This window comes from Lampris incognitus, chromosome 12, assembly GCF_029633865.1.
Source record: "Lampris incognitus isolate fLamInc1 chromosome 12, fLamInc1.hap2, whole genome shotgun sequence".
Taxonomy (NCBI): Eukaryota; Metazoa; Chordata; class Actinopteri; order Lampriformes; family Lampridae; genus Lampris; species Lampris incognitus.
In genome coordinates, this window is record NC_079222.1 from 34,873,323 (window position 1) to 34,879,287 (window position 5,965).

The 5,965-nt window shown below is 43.2% G+C and overlaps 1 long non-coding RNA gene across 1 annotated transcript; it reads right to left on the minus strand.

Annotated features, from left to right (window-relative positions):
* Positions 1 to 386: 386 nt before the first annotated feature.
* Positions 387 to 5,700, minus strand: LOC130121459 (uncharacterized). The gene is made up of 3 exons (XR_008811070.1): positions 5,663 to 5,700; positions 5,445 to 5,495; positions 387 to 507 (listed from the first exon to the last, which is right to left on the minus strand). It is a non-coding gene; the product is annotated as an uncharacterized LOC130121459 (long non-coding RNA).
* Between the last annotated feature and the right edge of the window lie 265 nt (positions 5,701 to 5,965).

Sequence of the window (5,965 nt, forward strand, 5' to 3'; positions counted from 1 at the left end):
CAAGTCTTTAAACTCATACGCCTTCGACACTTGTACTCCTTGCATCCTCACCATTCTACTGTCCTCCCTCTCATTCACGCACATGTATTCGTCTTGCTTCTACTGACTTTCATTCCTCTTCTCTCCAGTGCATACCTCCACCTCTCCAGCCTCTCCTCCACCTGCAACCTGCTCTCGCTACAGATCAAACATCATACATTTGCAAACATCATAGTCCACGGAGAGTCCTGGCTGACCTCGTCTGTCAACCTGTCCATCACCATTGCAAACAAGAACAAGTGGGCTGTTTATCACCACTTTTATATACTTCTGGTCTTGTCAGGACAAAATGGAAATATCAATCCGATATCGTTCACCAACCCTCTTAATTTGCTTACCTTTCTTGTGTGATGATCAGTGTGTATGACTTTTTCATTGTATGGTTTCCAGGTTGCCACACACATTCCCATTCTTTTACCTTATTAGTTAATTTAAGTCTGCCAAAACAGTGCAAATCGTGAACTCCACCTGAAATGCAAAAACTATTTTTTAAGAATAAATACACTGCCACAACAATTATTTTTCTCAGAATAGTTCCTGCTCTTTCTTTTTCAAGTCTCATCTCTCTTAAGAGATCTGATCTCTACTATGACAAATTGATAATAATCGATGATAAAAAAAATATTCATACAGCGTTTTTCATGGCAGAGTACTGAATTGGTATGGCCTACAGCGCAGATTATGAAAGAGACTATATCAAAATATAATCCACGAACAAACACTCACTAAACTAATATGCTAACTGGGATAAGGATAGCTGGCTGCTGGCTTTAAACGGCTCATTCAGCAGATAAGAAATGCAGTTGTGTCAAATCAGACTCTACCAACAGCAACGCAGCCACTGAGGATGCACAAGCCAGTCCATTCTTAGTGCCGGTCCCAAGCCCGGATAAATGGGGAGGGCTTGGGAGGGAGGGCATCCGGTGTTAAACCTTTGCCAAATCAAATATATGGCTCATAAATCAGATTTTCATACTGGATCGGTCGAGGCCCAGGTTACCAACGACCACCACTTGTACTGTTGGCTAGCAGGATGCTCGTAGAAATTATGCTACTGTTGGGCAAAGGAGAAGGAGAGGGTGAAGGCATGTCCTGAGGCAGCGGAAGAGGCGGAAGGGTAGGAGTGCGGAGGTAAGAGTCGGAACTTTGACTGTTGGCACTATGAATGACAAAGAAAGAGAACTGGCTTATATAATGGAGACAAGGAAGGTATATATGCTGTTTGTGCAAGAGAGCAGGTGGAAGGGTAATAAGGCCGGAAGCATTGGAGAAGTTTCAAACTCTTCTAGCATGGTGCAGATGGGAGGCAAAATGGGGTAGGGGTAATTCTGATGGAAGAGTATGTCAGGAATGTGTTCGAGGTGAAGACCATGTCGAACAGAGTGATGAGTATGACGCTGGAAATCGAAGATGTGATGATGAATGTTATCAGCACATATGCCCCACAAGTTGGGTGTGAGATGGAAGAGAAAGAAGTGAGTTGGATGAAGTGGTGGAGAGTGTACCCTAGGGAGAGAGAGTGGTGATTAGAGTGGACTTCAATGGGCATGTTGGTGAATGGAACTGAGGTGATGAGGAGACGATGGGCAGGTATATGAAAGGAATAGGTAGGAGAGGAATGTGGAAGGACAGGTGGTAGGGATTTTGCGAAAAGGATAGAAATGGCTGTGGTGAATACGTATTTCAAGAATAGGGAGGAACACAGGGTGACATATGCGAGTGGAGGAAAGTGCACAAGGTGGACTATATCTTATGTAGGAGGCGCGATCTGAAAGGGATTTGAGACTGCAAGGTGGTGACAGGGGAAAACAGAGCTAAATAACATAACTGTCCCGATGACAGCAGCTGTCATCTGGACAGAGGAAGGAAGACAAGGATACTCTTTGGTAGAGATGAAGAAAGTAGACAGGAGTGTAAGGAGATGAGGCGTAAAGCGAAGACAGAGGTGGCGAAGGCAAAGGAAAAGGCATATGGTGAGTTGTATGAGAGGTTGGACACTAAGGAAGGAGAAAAGGACTTGTACCGATTGGCTAGACAGAGGGATCAAGCTGGGAAGGATGTGCAGCAGGTAAGGGCGATGAAGGATAGAGTTAGAAATGTGCTGAAAAGTGAGTAGAGTGTGTTGAGAAGGTGGAAGGAGTACGTTGAGGGGCTGATGAATAAAAAAAAATGAGAGCGAGAGAGAGAAGGTTGGATGAAGTGTGGATATTGAATATGGAAGTGTGGTGGATTAGCAGGGAGGAAGTGAGGGCAGCTATGAAGAGGTTGAATAGTGGAAAGGCAGTTGGTCCTGATGACATACCTGTGGAGGCATGGAGATGTTTAGGAGAGATGGCAGTGGAGTTTTTAATGAGATTGTTTAACACAATTTGGAAAGTGAGAGGATGCCTGAGGAGTGAAGAAGAAGCATACTGGTACTGATTTTCAAGAACAAGGGCGATGTGCAGAACTGTAGCAATTACAGAGGTATAAAGTTGATCAGCCACAGCATGAAGATATGGGAAAGAGTAATAGAAGCTAAGTTAAGAGGAGAGGCGATGCTTAGCGAGCAGCAGTATGGTTTCATTCCAGGAAAGAGCACCACAGATGTGATGTTTGCTTTGAGAATGTTAATGGAGAAGTATAGAGAAGGCCAGAAGGAGTTACATTGTGTTTTTGTGGATTTAGAGAAAGCATACGACAGGGTGCCGAGAGAGGAGGTGTGGTACTGTATGAGGAAGTCAGGAGTGGCAGAGAAGTATGTAGGAGTGGTGTGCAGTAGGAATGACAGATGGATTCAAGGCAGAGGTGGGATTACATCAAGGATCGGCTCTGAGCCCTTTCTTGTTTGCAATGGTGTTGGACAGGTTGATGGAGGAGATCAGGCAGGAGTCTCTGTGGACGATGTTCACAAATGACATTGTGATCTATAGCGAGAGTAGGGTGCAGGTTGAGGATAGCCTGGAGAGGTGGAGGTATGAACCGGAGAGAAGAGGAGTGAGAGCAAGACAGAATACATATGCTTGAATGAGAGGGAGGGCAGTGGAATGGTGAGGTTTCAAGAAGTAGAGTTGACGATGGTGCATGAGTTTAAATACTTGGGGTCAACTGTTTAAAGAAACACAGAGATGAAGAAGAGAGGCAAAGATTAGAGTGCAGGCAGGGTGGTGTGGGTGGAGAAGCGTGTCAGGAGCGGTTTGCAACAGAAAGGTGCCAATAAGATTTAAAGGGAAGGTTTACAAGATGGTTGTGAGACCAGCTATGTTATATGGTTTGGAGACAGTGGCACTGACGAAAAAACAGGAGGTGGAGCTGGAGGTGGCAGAGTTGAAGATGCTAAGATTTTCGTTGGGAGTGACAAAGAAGGACAGGATTAGGAATGAGTATGTTAGAGGGACAGCTCAGATTGGACAGTTTGGAGACAAAGCAAGAGGACATATGTAGTTTGGACATGTGTGGAGGAGAGATGCTGGGTATATTGGGAGAAGGATGCTGAATATGGAGCGGGAAGAGGAAAAGAGGAAGGCCAAAGAGGAGGTTTATGGATGTGGTGAGGGAGGACATGCAGGTGGCTGGTGTGACAGAGGAGGATGCAAAGTACAGGAAGAGATGGAAATGGGTGATCTGCTGTGGCGACCCCGAACGGGAGCAGCCGAAAGTAGTAGTAGTAATAGCAGCATTACTCGAGAAACTCTGCCAACAGCCATCATTCAGTAAAGTTTAGATGCTCAAAAGGGCATTTCTTTAAGGTTTAATCGTGCATTCAGTTGAGACGTTACTAGCGCTATGAAAAATATATTTCATCCCTGAATTAAATATATGCAATAAGACAAAAGACACACTAGCAATACATTTAAACAATACAATTAAATATTATTCACATAAAAATATACAAATGGGAGAAAATTGCTAATAAGGAATTATTTAGTAGGTAGGTCATTTCAGACTGCCTGACGGCCTTTCATTGAATTTAGACCTCAGGATATCCAACAGGCTTAGTCTATTGACTTTTCTAAGTAAGTGCTAAGGGTCAGTTATGTATGCTTGGGCACAACCATTATAACTTTAAAAGTTATTAATAAAATCTTAGAATCTATTTAAAAATCAACTAGAGCAAATTTTAGATGGCTGAAATCTGAGTTCTATACTACATGGACAAAAGTATGTGGACACACCTACTAATTAGTTTGTTGGCTATTTCAGCCAAACCCGTTTCTAACAGGTACATAAAATAAAGTATACAGCCGTGCAATCTCCATAGACAAACAATGGCAGTGGAATGGGTCATACTGAAGATGTCAGTGGCTTTCAACATGTCAGCGTCATAGGACGCCACCTTTCCAACAAGTCAGGTGGTCAAATTTCTTCCCTTCTAGAGCTTTCCCAGTCAGCTGTAAATCTGTTTTTGTGACACGGAAATAGCTCACCCGTAATCCGGTAAACCACGCAAACTCGCAGAATGGGACTGCAGCATGTAAAATTAATCATCCCTCCTCGGTTGCAACACTCACTACTGAGTCTCAAAGTACCTCTGAAAACAACATCAGCACAAGCTTCATGAGCTTCATGAAATGGGTCTCCATGGCCGAACAGCAACACACAAGCCTGAGATCACCATGCTCAAGCCCAAGCATTGGCTGGAGTGGTGTAAAACACACCACCATTGGACTCTGGAGCAGTGGAAATGCGTTCTCTGGAGTGATGAATCACGCTTCACTACCTGGCAGTCTTAACAGACCAATCTGGATTTGGCAGATGCAAGGAGAATGCTACCTGCCCGAATGCATAGTCCCAACTGTAAAGTTTGGTGGAGGAGTAATAATGGTCTGGGACTATTTTTCATGGTTTGAGCTAGGCCCCTTACTGCCAGTGAAGGGGAATCTTAATGTTACAACATACAATGACATTCTATAGCATGTGCTTCCAACTCTGTGGCAACATTTTGGGGAAGGCCCTTCCCTATTGCAACATGATAATGTCCCCATGCACAAAGCGAGGTCCATAAAGATGTAGTTTGCAGAGTCCGGTGTTGAAGAACTTGATGGCCTGCACAGAGCTCTGACCTCAACCCCATCCAACGCCTTTGTGGTGAACTGGAACACCGACTGTAAGCCAGACCTTCTCTCCAACATCAGTGCCTGACCTCACTAATGCTCTTATGGCTAAATGGGAGTGAAGCCCCACAGCCATGTTCCAAAATCTAGTGGAACCGCCTTCCCAGAAGAGTGGAGGCTATTGAAGCAGCAAAGGGGGGGGGGGGGGCAACACCTTATTAATGTCCATCGTTTTCGACTGAGATGTTCAACAAGCACGTATGGGTGTGATGTTCAGGTGTCAACATACTTTTGGCCATGTAGTTTAATTCTGGTTAGATTTGTGAATTCACTGCTGGATGACAATTCATTTTCATTACAGAGGACCTATACCTTCGTAGGACCCACAGTGTTCATATCTTGAAATGATAGCCAGGCATTTTTCTGAAACATGATAGAAATTTAGATTAAAAGTTGTGAACTAAATTTTGTTTATTCATTTATTTTTAGTTTGAATTAACAAAAACAAAACAAAAAAAAATCAAAAAATTAACAAAAGTTAAAAAAATTAAAATAAAGTACCTAAAATAAAGTAAATAAAATAAACCTACCTGAAGATGCTTGAGAAATTAAGGAGATCGGGGCGCAGTGAGCAATAATAATACCTTGAATATGAGCAATGTAAAACATGACATTGGTACAGTGCAAAAATCCACGATTCATCACTGATTTTGAACACCGTCCTTTACCCTTTACATCCATAAACCCCCGAGTAGATATTTCGCTTAACTGACGATAACGTAGCAGTTAAACTAATTCTGTTCTAACGGTCCTATCATAGAAATTCAAATGAGTTGCTACAGGGGAACATAAACCGAATACACATGACTTACCAAGGCAAAGAGTAAAATGTA